At 34.5% G+C, this 16286-nt stretch overlaps 1 long non-coding RNA gene across 1 annotated transcript; it reads left to right on the top strand.

Annotated features, from left to right (window-relative positions):
- Positions 1-295: 295 nt before the first annotated feature.
- On the top strand, positions 296-15307 carry LOC130050755 (uncharacterized). The gene is made up of 4 exons (XR_008799009.1): positions 296-464; positions 13868-14066; positions 14223-14316; positions 14790-15307. It is a non-coding gene; the product is annotated as an uncharacterized LOC130050755 (long non-coding RNA).
- The last annotated feature ends 979 nt before the right edge of the window (positions 15308-16286 follow it).

The following is a 16286-nucleotide window of genomic DNA, read 5'->3' on the forward strand; positions in this document are numbered from 1 at the left end:
TGTATGCCTTTAATTCTAGAGTATTAACGACGATGCATAACCGTATTTAACATGCACTTATTTTGTTTGTTAGAATGCCGGTCGGTGCCTGGTGATTAAACATTTTATATGACGGTCGCTACAAACTTATCTGGCGGCCGCAAGATAACCACACAGAAACAGATCGCATAGTTGCCAGGTAAAATATGTTCTGACCTGGCATCGTAAAAACGGGATTTATATGTTCAATATCTTTAAATTTAAACGTCATCAGATCTATTTAAATACACAACATTTTCGCATTTCAAGCACGACATTGTTACGACAGGGACACAATTACAAAGGCTGAGACTGGAATTTGTCCGTGAAGCAGACATTATTCATGATGTGTTTTTCAAGGCATAAACAGGGACCACATAATGCAACGAATCTGTAGTGTATTCATCCTTCAAGTAGTTCTCTTATGGACATTTCATTGTCATTGGGTAAGTTGCATTTTGTTTTTCGTCTTTGAATCAATCAAATCGTTAGGAAAGAGTCTCACTTTTACTCCAATCTTATTCACATGCAAGGTGAAGATAACGAACAGTGATCAATCTCATAACTCCTACAAGCAATACAAAATAGATAGTTGGGCAAACACGGACCCCTGGACACACCAGAGGAGGGATCAGGTGCCTAGGAGGAGTAAGCATCCACTGTTGACCGCTCACACCCGCCGTGAGCCCCATATTCTGATCAGGTAAACGGAGTTATCCGCAGTCAAAATCAGTGTGACAAGAACGGCTTAACAATCGGTATGAAACACGTCAGACAGCATTTGACCCAATGCGAGGTTGTATTGACGAACTAGATCGTTATAACGACCATAGAATTTGCGAAATGCTGACTTCAATCGAGACTGTTGAAATCCCTGTACCATCAACTTGTTTGTCAGTAGCTTACCTCGATTTAAAAACTGACTATACCCAGAACAAGCTCTTGTATATCGAATCAGTTGAGATATATAAACACCATATGCAGGTGATAATGGAATATTACTACATAAATGTGGGAAGTTGACGATGGAGAAGCTGAAATCATCCCGTTTGTCATACAGTTGAGTTGTTAGTTTGCCGTTAATGTCTACTTTCAATAAAATATCTAAGTATGAAGCAGAAGTGGACGACTCTGTGGTGTCCTTTATTTCGAGCTCACATGGATATATCAAATCGACATATGAATGGAAGCTATCATTGTTAATAGACAAAACGTCATCGATATATCTAAAAGTCGAATTGAAGGTCACAGCGTGAGATTTTTTCTTCTCACGTAGAAATTTTTTAATAAATTCTGCTTCATATGAATATAAAAACAGGTCAGCTAACAAAGGAGCACAATTCGTGCCCATGGGAATTCCAACAGACTGTTGAAAGACCTGATCACTAAAGACCACGGAGATATTGTCAATGAGGAACTCTAGCATATTTCTTATTTCAACTTCAGAGTACTTGTGCGTGGAATCAGAGTGGTGTTTAACAAAGTAAGTTTTTGAATGACTGATCACTAGATATGAATATTTCCGTTTTCCGTTTTTGTTGAAAAAGCAACTGTCTATGATGTCAAAAAGTTTAGTCTTTAATTTATCGTGAGGAATGGTCGTGTATAGTGTTAAAAAGTCAGAGGTTTTAATGCTATTGATTTGGGAAAAATTCTGTGATTTCAAGTTTACTAAAAGTTCTTTAGAATTTTTTAGAATCCACATTTGATTAACACCACTTCTGGCATATGTAGTTGCACAGTAAGTTTATCATCTATCATCTATCATGATACTGTTTTGTCAGTATGTTATAAGTTTACAATAATCGCAAAAACATAAACTTTTATCTAAAAAAAAACCTATGCACTTTAAATCGCACAGATCAATATCCGATGGTTATTTCTTAAATAGGATTGAATAGGACACTCATGCTTTTAAAACTGTAAAACGACATATTTGAACACTTTTAAAACTGCGGTACACACTTTCTAACCCTTAAGTGATTGTTTCTTATCTACAAGATTGATATCCACACATACCATAAAACATAACCGTTTTAAAACCTTGAGTATTAACCTTGGAATAATGACAACGTAATAATTTACACGACAGTAAGTTCTAACTCAGGATCTAGGTTAGGACTGTTCTATTTTTCTTTTGGCAGTTGAACTACGAGTATTGAGTGTCGTTAGGTAATCACGCAAACACTACGCAGTAATCTTGTATGGGTTGTAAGGGTTCTCTGTGAGCTAATCTATGATGCTCACCTTAAACATATTCCATGTATTTATCTGTATCAATAACATTTTAAGAATTAAATTTCCACATTTTATGTGTTAAATATTTAGATCAAATTAAAGGAGTAGGTACGGTTTTGGCCAAATTCTGCCTGGCGCTTATGGAGGAAAAGTATTGTGCGTTGCAGATATTTTCCTGTCAAATTCCTAAAAGAGTAACTTATAGTAACTCTCAAAAGCATATGGAAATCAACTCACCTACGCGCATGCATAGTATATAATCAAATAAAGGAAGGGTTTTCAGGCTATTTGTGGTGTTTTCATGGTTTTTGTATTGATAAACTTGTGAAATTGAACACCTCTTCCCTCGTCGCCCGGAATAATTTTTATATGGATTAAAAATTTACTAAATGACTTACAATTCTTCGTAGTTTCATCCCGGACGACGATGGAAGAGGGGTTAAAATATCAGTTGAAAAATGATAACAAATTCGCCATCGTGACGCAGTTTGCGTTGATCGTGGCGGTTGAAGAGGAAACGAGAATCATTTGAGTAGTAAATATATTTTCAAATAATATATCCTCATATAGTTATTTATTTAAAGACTGACATTTATTAAAATCATCATAGTAATAATAAAAATCTGGATAAATCTAAGCCTATCTTACAGACCGGATGCCATTTTTGTTGTTATGACTATAGTGTAAATAGAACGGTGTATAAATAGCACCAACCGACGATTCATGAGAATTCGTGTTACATATCAGGCAAATTACATTTAAATAGTTTATATAACGTTGGACGATTCTTTTAATAAATGATATATTCCTTGAAGATTCAAGCACTATTTTTTACCATTCACATTCATTTGATTAAATGGGAAACGCCATGTGGTATATGACATGTAACAGCAGACGACAATATCCACCTAGGTACAAACGTACATCAGTAACGTATTTAGTGCGACTGTAACACTTTATATTTTTCAAAGACAACAATTTATTTGTCAGAAAGTTTACGATGGTTATTCACGAATATAAATTTTACGCACACTATCTATAAATATACACCGCCGCGCTGGCCGAGCGGTTAGAGCGCTCGCCTCGCATGCGGAAGGCCCGGGGTTCGAATCCCGGCCGCGACAGGCCTAAGTCGTTAAAACAGGTAGTGACAGTTCCATCTACAACCGATCGGCATCAGGTGGGAATGGCACGGGTCCTCGGAGATGACCTTAAAAACGGATGACCGGTGTCATTAATATGACACTGGGGGTCTTCAGTTTTCTACTATATCTGCAATGGTTACAAAACTATTTCGTTGTTTGGGGAACACTAATTCACTTTCATTTCTGAAAACACAATACAAAACAAAAAAAGTTTGTGTAGCTAAGATAGGGATTAATATACATTTCTTCCAAAGCACATTTTACTTGCATTAGTCCTAGAATAAATATATGCTACTCATTAAAATTATTTTTAAATGGTATGATTGAGGTGCCTGAAAGATAATTTGCTCCATACTCGTATTACGATATGTATTTTAATTTACAATGATTGAAATTGAAATAGATTATAGGCGCAATGATCGTTTTTCAAAAAAATGGGGGGCGTACTTCTCGAAAACATTGACAAACACAAATATAGGAATTTTGGTATCATTGGTCAATGGAGTGGGTTGATTACATGTATCCAATGTATATCACTTACAATTACATTTTATCTATCTTTCTCTATTACTATAAAATACAATGCGGGGGAGGGGGGCTACACAAAGCGAATACACAACATATGGATATGTACAAATATAATATTGAGATTCGCAGTATTGAGCATTTCGTCAAAATTTTGTTTTTCTCCATTCGAGATAAATATACGATGTATGCAGTTTATATTTGAATGGTTTCCTTTTATCAGGAGGCAGAGGTTGGTTAGCAAGTCTTAAGTTTTATTTCTCTTGTATAAACTATCGAATTATTTTTGTATTTTACAACTTTTAAGAGGGTTTATTTGGGGAAAAGTGGATACAATGACACTAAATTGCGCAAACCAAGTGTTGGGGTGTACCAGCTTTGTATCGCTCAGTTGTACAGTACCGAACACATTGACGATTTTTTCACTCAAATTGAGAAATCATCAGCTGTCTGTGAAGTACCACATATAAAACCTATGCTTAGCACTTAAGGCTTTAGCATTGTATTTTTTTTAACGTGCGAACACCTGTTGTGACACAGGACCTCCTTTTTTAAGGTCACGAAAAGCTGAAGATATCGAATAATGATAAATTTGAATTTGAGTAATTTCTATAAAGAATACAAAATAAAGAGTAGGGCAAACACGAACTCCTGGACACAGTCGAGGTGGAATCAGGTGCCTATCTGAAAGACCCGTGATTCTCACTTTTGTTGAGCATTTGTCAAAGAGCACATGCATGTCTACGCCTCAGGTTCGACATGGCATGTCATGAGCGGGGTTCGAACAAACTCTACCTCCCGGTTACGAAGTGAATGCCCTATCACTGATAACAGTAACCGTTTCATAATTATCTTCCATTTGAAGTTGTGTTTCCAGTTTCTCAGAAACACTGCGTTTTTTCCTGAGTATACCTATGAAATGACATTTCACTCCAACTTAATACCACGCATATAATATTGAGAATATACATATATGGAATATTGCGTATGCCAATTAAAAACAAATACCGATGAATTCTATTGTGTTCCGATTCGTGAAGAATTACATTGGTGATAACCCAAACTTCGCATACAATTCAGTGAATTGAATTTGAGCTGCCTTTGACGTCATCATTTTTTTTTCGAATGCACGCGAGACTCTAACAAATATAAAAAAAATCTTAAAATTCGCCACAATAAAGAAAGTTCGAGACAGAAATAAGAAATCACTGTTAACAGTATATAAATGTTTCTTTCATTAATTTGGTTTTCAAACCATTATATTTCTGCACCAGAAAAGATTTCCGCGAATACCTGCAGTTTTTGCCCCTGTGCTGCATATCTGATGTGGTTTCAATTTCCATTTAATACCCATTCAAATCATTACAAAAACCAATAATTTCGCATTTATTAAGAATTAATACTATGTATGATACAGTTTTTATTTTCCTACTCAAAACATCGCTTGGGAAGAACTCTCGTATATTACGTCAAAATTAACGTCAAATTTGGTGACGTCGTGAGTTTAAGATACAGTTTTATATAGTAGATAAAGAATAACAATGATCATTTTCATACATGGCACATTCTCAAATACCAGATTTAGTATTTTGGGGAATTTCCTTTTCAGGGGAGATTTTGGCTAAAACCGTACCTTGTTCTTTGCGTCATAGCCACAGTCAGCTCGTGTAAATTAAGAAACTAGCCTTGTCATCAACTTTAGTATCACGTACCTGTCATGTGTATCAATACTTTAAAAAAATGCATCCTGTTAAATATCTACTGTCAGATTTAGTATATAAAATTATATATATCCCAAATAATGCCATACCCTATTATCGCTCTTTGGAATTGCTATAAGGACAAACCAATTCTATTTGACCGGTCAACAGGGGATGCTTACTCCTCCTAGGCACCTGATCCCGCCTCTGGTGTGTCCAGGGGTCCGTGTTTGCCCAACTATCTATTTTGTATTGCTTGTAGGAGTTATGAGATTGATCACTGTTCGTTATCTTCACCTTGCATACAGCACACCAAGCATTTAAGGATGAACTAAAGGTTATTGAGAGTACATTTTGCAAACTTAATGAGATGGATATGTAAAGGTTTTATAACTTTGACTACATCAGTATTTATTGATTTAAAGTTACCTAAGTGAAAGACTGACTTAAAACTTGGAAGTCTTTCTTTTCATTTTATATTACATGTAACCAGGGCATTTTCAATCACAATGGGGACATGTTTTCCCCGAGTAACTCTTCATTTCCTGCAGGAGAGCCACACTATCAAATTAATCCAATGTAAACACACCTAACCATCTTGTATAATGATTACACTCTTTTGCGCTTAGTCTGTTTACACACGCAAAATCTGTCTTCTTTTGGATTCCCTTCTCTTATGTGTTTGAATCTATAGATGCATGCACTTTAATGTAAAATATTCAATTCTGATTGGTCGACAGGCATTTAAAATAAAACAATAACATATTTATATCTCAGAATAGATAAAAACTCGCTCAAAGGTGATAGTATTTAGCAACGGGGGACATTACTTGACAACGGGTGATATTATAAAAAAATATCACATGCTTCAAATTTATGCATGAAGAGTTCGTCATTTGAGCGTTTGTAATAAAACGCGAATACCTGCATTGATATACAAATTATCGCATGGTAATGATTGAACATATATCGACAGACGTAAGTTTCCCTGCTTTGTTGTTCATATAGCATTCAATATAATAAAACAAATATTGCAGGTATTTGAGGGTAACATTGAACATGTTTATCACTGGAGAAAGTTTACTCTTCTCCTTCAAAGCAAGATGTGCAATAGTTATTTGAGCTGAGCACTACTAATGGTACCCTGGAAATACTACCTTTAAATTGATCAAAATGTAATTTTAAAAAATGCAGTTGTTATAATCAGTTAAGAGATCTTATCAAGTAGACATTAATGGCAAACTGACAACTCAACTGTATGACAAACAGGATGATTTCAGCTTCTCCATCGTCAACTTCCCATATCTATGTAGGAATAGTCTAGTATCATCTACATATGGCGTTTATATCTCTCAACTGATTCAATAAGCAAGAGCTTGTTCTGCGTATAGTTAGTTTTTAAATCGAGGTAAGCTACTGACTAACAAGTTGATGGCACAGGGATTTTAACGGTCTCGATTGAAGTCAGCATTTTGCAAATTCTATGGTCGTTATAACGATCTAGTTCGAAAATACAACCTCGCATTGGGTCAAATGCTGTCTGACGTGTTTCATACCGATTGTTAAGCCGTTCTTGGCACACTGATTTTGACTGCGGATAACTCCGTTTACCTGATCAGGATATAGGGCTCATGGCGGGTGTGACCGGCCAACAGTGGATGCTTACTCCTCCTAGGCACCTGATCCCGCCTCTGGTGTGTCCAGGGGTCCGTGTTTGCCCAACTATTTATTTTGTATTGCTTATAGGAGTTATGAGATTGATCACTGTTCGTTATCTTCACTTTGCATGAATGAAAATTACTATCGTTAGTTGACAAAGTGTCGTCGATATATCTAAATGCCGAATTGAATACCACAGCAGGATGTTTTTTTCTTCTCACGTAAAATATTTTTTTTTTTAATAAATAAATATAATGTAAATAAGTGAGGAACTCAAGCATATTTATTTGTTTCAACTTCACGGTATATTCGGGTAAAACTGTTTATTGTACTGAACTATATATATATATACCATGTGGGACATAAATGTACGAGAAATATTTCATCTTTATATTGGAGAGAAACGATTCAAAAATTTCAAATTGGGGAAAGGAGTAAATACATTTATTGACAATGTCTGTCATAAATATAGTCATACAATAATCCGAAATACTTGTCAAATCAATTTAACATTTGTGCACGAATGTGCATTGAAATGTACTTTGTAGCATCGGTTTTTGTTAGTAAGAGAAGGGTGGCGCTTAAGAAAAATGATAGACCTATATAGAATTTTTATCAAGTAGGACAAAATAAAATATAATGAATCGTGCGTTTGCCCAAACTTGAAAGCATTAAAATGATAATTCGGGGGAACGTATATATTAAATGAAACTGCCTCATTTCCGTACACGTACATATACCAGCGCTCGTTGCTCGTTCCTCGCTGCATGTTCATGTTAAATTTATAACTGAAGGCTCTTCCATTTTTCTCTCATTCAGAACTCCTCCCACTTTTTAACCAAAAAATACTTGTGGTTTGTAATGATAATAACAATGATTTATTCTATTCTTTGATATTGATGAGTAATTTGCAGTTTTCCTTGAATGTTCACAGTTGATAATCCTGATAAGAAAGTTCACTTTCACTCTTATGCACACGTTCCTTTGTCATTTTTGCCTTGCAATGGACATCGATCCTTTCATTTTGGTGTTCCAAATGACAGTGGACAGTGAACGCTTTGTGAACGGTAAAAGCAGGGTGAGTGCAAAACTCTAAATGGAGAACGCACCTTGAACGCACGGAGAGCGAACGGTAAACGCACGGTGAACGCACGGAGAGCGCACGGTAAACAGACGGTGAACGAACGGAAAATGATAAAGTAGAAAGTTTCAGGGACTGCACCAAGAACAGCTTAACAAATGGTGACAAATAAAATAATAAACAGGCCCCAATACTGACCTTCTGGGTACACATGTTAGCTGATTTTGATAACATAGTTCACTATCCAGCACATTGAGGGAAATATTCGACTTAACAAAATTGTGTATAGAATGATGATTTGATTATGAATTATGGTATTGTTATGAACTGTATCAAATTGTAATGGTAATTAAAAGCTTTATATAGCGCCCTATCAACATTAGATCTTTAAAGCGCTTTATAAATGTGAAAGAAAAGATAATATAAAATCGATGTGCACATACATCTGAATAAAATATTCATAGTGTCAGAATTAAAATGCATAAATATTATTATTAATATATAGCGCCTAATGCAATGATATGATTACCCTAATAACATATGAAACAATTTAAAACAACTCTTAGGGATAATTAAATACATAAAAAGGACATAAGTATAATAACAAACTACATGTTTTTTGTTTGTTGTTTTTTTGTTAACAGCACTGTAAGAGCTGCATGTAAGAGCACAAAGTATATAAAAATAAACACAAATTAATGCGTTTTGAGATACACTTTAAAACTGATGTTTTGCATGCGTCAATAATAAAACAATATATCGTTTATACATCATTCTTTTAGCCAACCATCTGTCAAATCAATTATGGTTTTTTTTATAAGCAATCATAAAAAAAATGGAGTATATCAAAGGAGTATGAATAAAATCCGTGTTCTTTCTTTTTCAAAACAACGTGTTAAAATATTAAAGGTAAAAGTATCGGAAATAACAATGTTTTCATGTGTGTTGTATTTTTGGTATTTATACCTACCAGCCACAGATATTTATTATCACCAAATGACGTCAATTGAGGAGCATGAAATATTTTGATGACTTAGTGAAATCTGTGAAACCCTGTCTGGGGTTTGAATGCAATGGAGTATATGCCTCAAATGCAAAAACAAGTAGTGGATAATGGGGAATGGGATGAAATGGTTTGACGCCTGATCAAACCTTCGAGAAGGAAATTGTACAGTTATGCTTTTTATTCATGGCTTGTAAAAACAATATCAGCCAGTGCATGAGAAAAGGGATCTTATGACATAAATATCACAAAGATAGGATTTGATTGGTTCTTAAGTAGAAAAATATGAGAAATCAAAAAATACCAAATTTATTATTCTGTCTTATTGATTTACACTTAAAGTTCAATTTTGAAAACATGTCTTTGAATACCATGACAGGGGCGGATCCAGGAATCGCGGTTAGAGGGGGCGCACTGTTTTTAAACAGGGTGTGTGGGGCCGTCTTAAGGACCCGAATGGGTTCAGGGTGAAGGACAAGTTGGGGGCTCAGGGGGCGAGCCCCCGGAAGCTCCTGGATTTCAGTATTTTGGGGCTTGAAATATCGCTCATATGGAGTTCTTTTTACTATTTTTTGTCATATTTTGATAAGGTGAAATTAATAAGATGAGGCAAATTTTAATGGTTTTTCCAATAAAAGTAATTAAATAAATCAAAATATTTGGTCAATTATTTCTCCGAAAGTGGAAGAGATTATTGCTTGTTTTATCGTTTACATTTTTATAAATAAGATGCCACTATTTACCTAAAATTTGAAAATTTTAGTGGGGGCGCCCACCGACTGCGCCCCCATTGAATCCGCCACTGCATGATGTCAAAATTTTGTGTTTATATTTTGACGTCGAAAAATTGTAAGTCAAAACTCTAAAAGTTACATTACCTAACTATTAAATAGAACAAAACTGCAAATCAAAGTATTGGTAGTAAATACATTCATAATTCACTAATTAAAGTAGTTTTAACTGTCAACACGTTCTTATGATTAATACAAGTGACTAGATGTAATCATTGCTGTTTTAGTTATTCCATGAATATTGTTTGAATGGAGACTTTTTCCCAAACATGCTTTGGAAACTTTCACATTTTTAAATGTAGCGCTGCGAATTCGGGACTTTAGGTTCCTTTCCTGTATAAAGAGATCCGACAATACTGATAGAGCATGGTGTATAAATCTTCCATTTTTTTTTTATTTCTACAGCAATTTAAAATACATGATTCAGAATTACTGAATCTTCAAACTTGAAAAATTACTGCCCTCATTTAAAGTTTTCTTTAATATCATTTAAACTGGACAGTAGTCCCAAAAGAGTGCCAGTTTCATTTTTCCATGTTTCCGAAAGAAGAAAATTGTGTATTCTACCTAATATTTCCTGATCATATGCAGTTCATGGCATATGAGGTAGATACTTTCAAAGTGGGGGTACCATATTTGCCCTCTCACACCCTTTGAATGATGTCAGTATTATGTTTGAAGGATAATACATATTGTAGATAATTTCACACCTTGTCATTGAATCACGCTATTCCATATTTTGCCCATCTCTGCAGTTTTGACACATTGATGATACGTTTAATATTATTACAGAAACACACCTGTTAGATTAGAAGTAGTTTTAATCTAAGTAGTGTGATATGAAATCCACTTAATCAAGTAAATCCTGATCCCCGTCTTCTCTCCTTCCACAAGAAGAAAACTTCCTTCTATAACTCAACGCTTATTTTTGTTTGAGAAATGGAAATTTAAATATATATATTGCTAATCATTTTCTTTCACTTGCATATTGTCAAAGTAATGAAATAATCAACGATATAATAGTCGTACACAAGACTCCCAAGGTAACTCGGGACAATTCATTGACAACATATCTTACCACCCTCCCCAGTAAACAAGTGGAGAGGTTATTACCCTGTATAAACACTATATCAATATTTCAGTTCAAGGTAAAGCATTGTTTTGATTAGTCGCAATATTTATTACAGGTAAGTGGAAATAAAAAAAAGGGGGGGGGGAGTCCGCTAATTTATTTTCTATTATCTACAATTACACATGCAAATAAAGCTATGTATTGAGTTACTCCTCCTACTATTTTTGATATTAGTGGTGAAGATTGATTGATTTTATATTGTTTAACGTCCCTCTGGAAATATTTCACTGATATGAAAACATCACCATTGTTGTTGAAGGACTGCAAAATTTAGACCTATGTTCGGTGCTTACAGCCTTTGAGCAGGGAGGGATATTTGCCGTGCCATACCTGCTGTGACACGAGGTCTTGGTTTTTGCGGTCTCATCCGCAGGACGGCCCCATTTAGTCGCCTATTACGACAATTAAGGGATACCGAGGACATATTCCAACCCGGATCAACACGAAGAGGGAAGATTACAAGCTTCAAGTCATGGATATTTTGACCTATTTTTTGGAGGAAAATGTTCCCCACTTACTCAACACACACACACACACACACACACACACACACACACACACACACACACACATGTGGGATTTTGAAGATTTGTGAAAATAATGTACTTACTTATTTGTTTCGCATGTCAACAATTTTTAATAAGTTAACTTCTACTTCAAATACCGAATCCCTTTCAAAAAGGATTATACGTGCTCGTATTATTATTTTTAACAAATTCTCATTTAAAAGTGACCCACCCCCCTTTCCAATAATACATACACATGGACATGTATATACTTAAAGGGGTGGATCCAGGGAATTTTCAAAGAACCCAATTTTGTACTTATTCCACTTAAACAAAGGAGGGTGTCTTGTAGACCCAAAATGACAAAATAGACTAAACGTGTTAAACATATTCAATTACAGGGGGATGCAACCTCTCCCTTCCCTAAATCTGCCACATACTTATAAAAGCAACTTTTTTTGCTTATTACATATTAGTATCAAACCATTATTTAAGTTCTTCATTCCATGAATCCGTTATCATTATTCATAACAAATCAGTTGATTTGTACTGCGAATAAAACAGTGCTATAAAACTTTGCAGACGTACATGAGCTAACATTTTGTTTAGTGGGTTTTTTAAAATTTTGAATTATCTACATGTATCTTTACATACTTATATATGCCTATTCATCCATTGTTCACGTATGTGGATATAGATCTTCTCTATTCTTACAAAATGACAAGAAAATATATTTGCTGACTAGCTCAGGAAGCATATAGGGAAGCCTGGGGTTTCTTTGATCGACTGTGCAACAATGGAGATTGTAACGAAGTATACATACATGTATTGTATGAAAACTAATATGACAATAAATTTTAACTGATACTAAAAACAAAATGAGTAATATTTCATTAAAGACATCACCGGCCAGGAAAAATCAGAAGTAAAAGCCCTTCTTACATAAGAAAATGTTTTTGAAACCGGTGTTCCATACTGTGTCAAAATCCCAAACGCGCGCCATCTCCAGGACAATTCAGGGACTTACATTAAAATATAAAGCATAAGAAATAATATAGAAATGTGTGAAAATGTATGATACATTTCAAATATAAAAAAGAAAATTTTTTCTTTGAGAGAAAACAGGGTAGAACTGATAACTTGAACCAAACGAGCACCCTCATGTTATATAAATACAACCCATCAGACCATTTATTTCCGAATCTAAAAGACAATTATTTTCTGCTAAACTCCCTATCGCGGAAAATATAATTTGTTGAAGATTTTTATTTTTGTATATATGTCAAAGTTTTCTCTGATAAAAGTGTTGTGGACATCTTGAGCATTATGATCACACTGTTCCTAAATCTAAAATAGTGAGTTATTCGGAATTCGGATTTCTTCCGTGTAAATGTCGCTAGAGTGGAGTAACACAGGTTTAAAGAACCACTGTGCATAAGATATGATTTGCAATTTGAGTGTATGTAGGCATAAATATGGTGCCACAGTGACCTATTTTTGGGTATTAACACACTACTCCCCATGTATGCAATATCTGACCAGATTTCATAGGCCCAAGAATCACATTGTGAAAGATATGACAGACAAATAACTGCATGAACAAACTAACTCGAGTAATATCGTGAAGCGAGCATATCCTATAAGATCAATTCAGTAGCGAATAACCCGTGATTGGTTTATTTATCTATTCATTAATCATGCATATGCAAGGTGAAGATAACGAACAGTGATCAATCTCATAACTCCTATAAGTAATACACATTATAATATACATTATGTTTTGAGGATCAGAAACGTTCTCCCTTTGAGAAATGCAAGTTTAGCATTCTATATATGATAAATGTTGATAAACTGAGAAGGCCCATAACATTTTCATTCCGTTATCATTCTTAACATTACTATAGGAAATCCACAGAGTAAGAATCATGTGGACATAACCAGGGTTAGGCCTAATGCTGATATATTTGGTGTTAGATAATTAACTTCCGCTTTACAAATGACATCACATCTTTCGAAAAGGTTTCTATTTACACAGAACCGAATCAATTGTTGTTTTATTTCTTATACAGACATTGAGCTCCACTTTTCGAATTGTTCCCGTGGAAGTTTGCCCAGAAAATGAACCAGATGTCAAAGAGGCCTCTGAGAAACTTAATTGTTGCTTTGGTTTCCACGGGGCTAAAAATAAGTATCACTGTGCCCCCTTCTCAAACTTCACACAGCTTCTCGAGTTTTGTTGTCCGAAAACAAGTGGATTAATAGAAAAAGGTGTGCACTTACAGCTTTTCATCTTATAACTTTCAGTTGCATTTTTATCTTTATTTTCTCATGCAAATGTGTATGATAGAGAACATGGTAGAAATTGCTTATGTTTGATAAAATCTTGAATTGACTGTTAGTTTAAGGATTTTTTCACTATTTAAGGACCTTGAGGGATACACTCTGGATGATCGGAATTGCCATCGTCTTAAGAATGGCTGTTCAGACACACATTATACTTCTGAGACAATGTACACATGTGAGTAGGGATCACACAGTTGAATAATATTATACATGTACATTATTTGGATCTTGTTTCATTATCTTTTAGATATATATTGTATAATATGGTTCCATTTGCAATGATAAAGACATTTATTTCATGTGTTCATCAGGTGAAAAAGTTCGATGTAAAACTTATGCGGTACCAATTTCGTTGCACCAGATGCACATTTCGACAAATAATGTCTCTTCAGTGATGCTCAGCCGAAATGTTTCAAATCCGAAATAACGATAAACTTGCTAGATCTTTTATAGTGGAAAACAGAGTGATAAAACTGGATGACCTCACTGCTATTTTTTTTTCTTTGTGTTTTTGCATCAATAAAGTATCATGCTATCTGCTTAAATACGTTTAGTTCCTGTGTTCGCGAATCAATAAAGAATTCAGATGCGATCTGGCTGAACCCTCCTGTCCTCCTGTGTTTGTAAGTTACGTACACTCCATTGTAGGATGTTTCTCTCATGTCGGGACGTCACCAGCTTCAGTTCCACAAATTTCGACCTGTATGTGACATCATGGATTTTAGAAGTGAGGGTTTCCAGTTATCTTCAACAAGGTTGTGTAGTCTAAAGCAGGTCTCGATAATTCTTGAACACTTCAGAAGAGAAAAAGGTAGACAACCACCTGTTTGATGCAAGCACCTTTGAATAGGAAAAATTTACCAAACTGTTTTACACAAAATGTATTATAGCATCATGATTTTTCAAGTATACAATCTAATGCACTTTGTATTATTTGATAGAACTATGTCATTTATCAATGAACTGCATTAAATTCGACATAATTTCAGTAAATGTCAATGGCAGATCCACAATGTCCACACACAAAGGGGGGGGGGGGTACATGTGAAAGTCAAGTATTGGCCAAAATACTCGGCCATTTTGTGTACCACATCTATAGTGTCAATCACATTATTTCTGTTTTTAAATTCAGATTTTTATTCATATTGTGTATAAATATAGATCGATTTTTATGTAATACCTTGTTTTGTTATCTTCGTCTTTCTTGTAAACTTGGGAGGGGGGGGGGGTCAAATCCGCCACTGAATTTTGTCGTTGTCGAGAAGTAAATTCTCATTGTTATCTGAACCTTGATTTTAAAACCCCAAAATACCTCTGAATGATGGTTCTGGTTCTACAGTGTGCATTGTTATATGCTGCTTGTTTTCTGTCGGCCCGGTTTTAAAATGGCGTAAAAAGCCAATCCTTCAAAGAATAACCGGAATCTCCGAGAAACCATGCAGCATTTACTTGGACATCCATTACAGTAGAGATGCTGGAGTTTGCCAAAATGTATGCATCATGTGTAGCACCAGGGTACCTTGCATTGATGTTCAAGAATCTAAAAATCGTTATAGGTATTCAAGGATTTAAAACAATGAGTAAACGGTCTTGAACTGGGTGACTAATATGCATATGGTTTTATTTTAAATCCTATATTTAATTTTGATTAAAACATCTTATAAATTATGAATAATAATTTAGGATTATTTTAAAAAAGGAAACGAATTGTGGCAAATGTTAAATATCTCGTATGATTGATCTGCAAATTACCAACAAAATAGTTCATTATAATTAATTTATATATCACTTTAATGTAATATAAGCTCTAAGTCTGAAAATGTGCTATTATGATAGTTTTGTATATAACTTTGACCATTGCCTTTAATAAAATTAAAACCATGTTTAATATTTTATCAAAGGAAAGATTTTGGTTTTATTGAATATATATAGCATTATATAGAAATCAGTTTTTTGTACGAGAAGACAATAATATAATTTTGCTTCATTCCGAGCCTTTAAATAGGTTTTCAAACACAAATATTAATAACAAAAGTTTATAAACGTTTTTTTTCTGTCATTGGAATGGTAAATAACAACTTTGCAACAAAAAATTTCGACACCAAAATGACATCTGGTATTGCTTTAACTTTAACATTGCATGTG

Source organism: Ostrea edulis, chromosome 10, assembly GCF_947568905.1.
Source record: "Ostrea edulis chromosome 10, xbOstEdul1.1, whole genome shotgun sequence".
Taxonomy (NCBI): domain Eukaryota; kingdom Metazoa; phylum Mollusca; class Bivalvia; order Ostreida; family Ostreidae; genus Ostrea; species Ostrea edulis.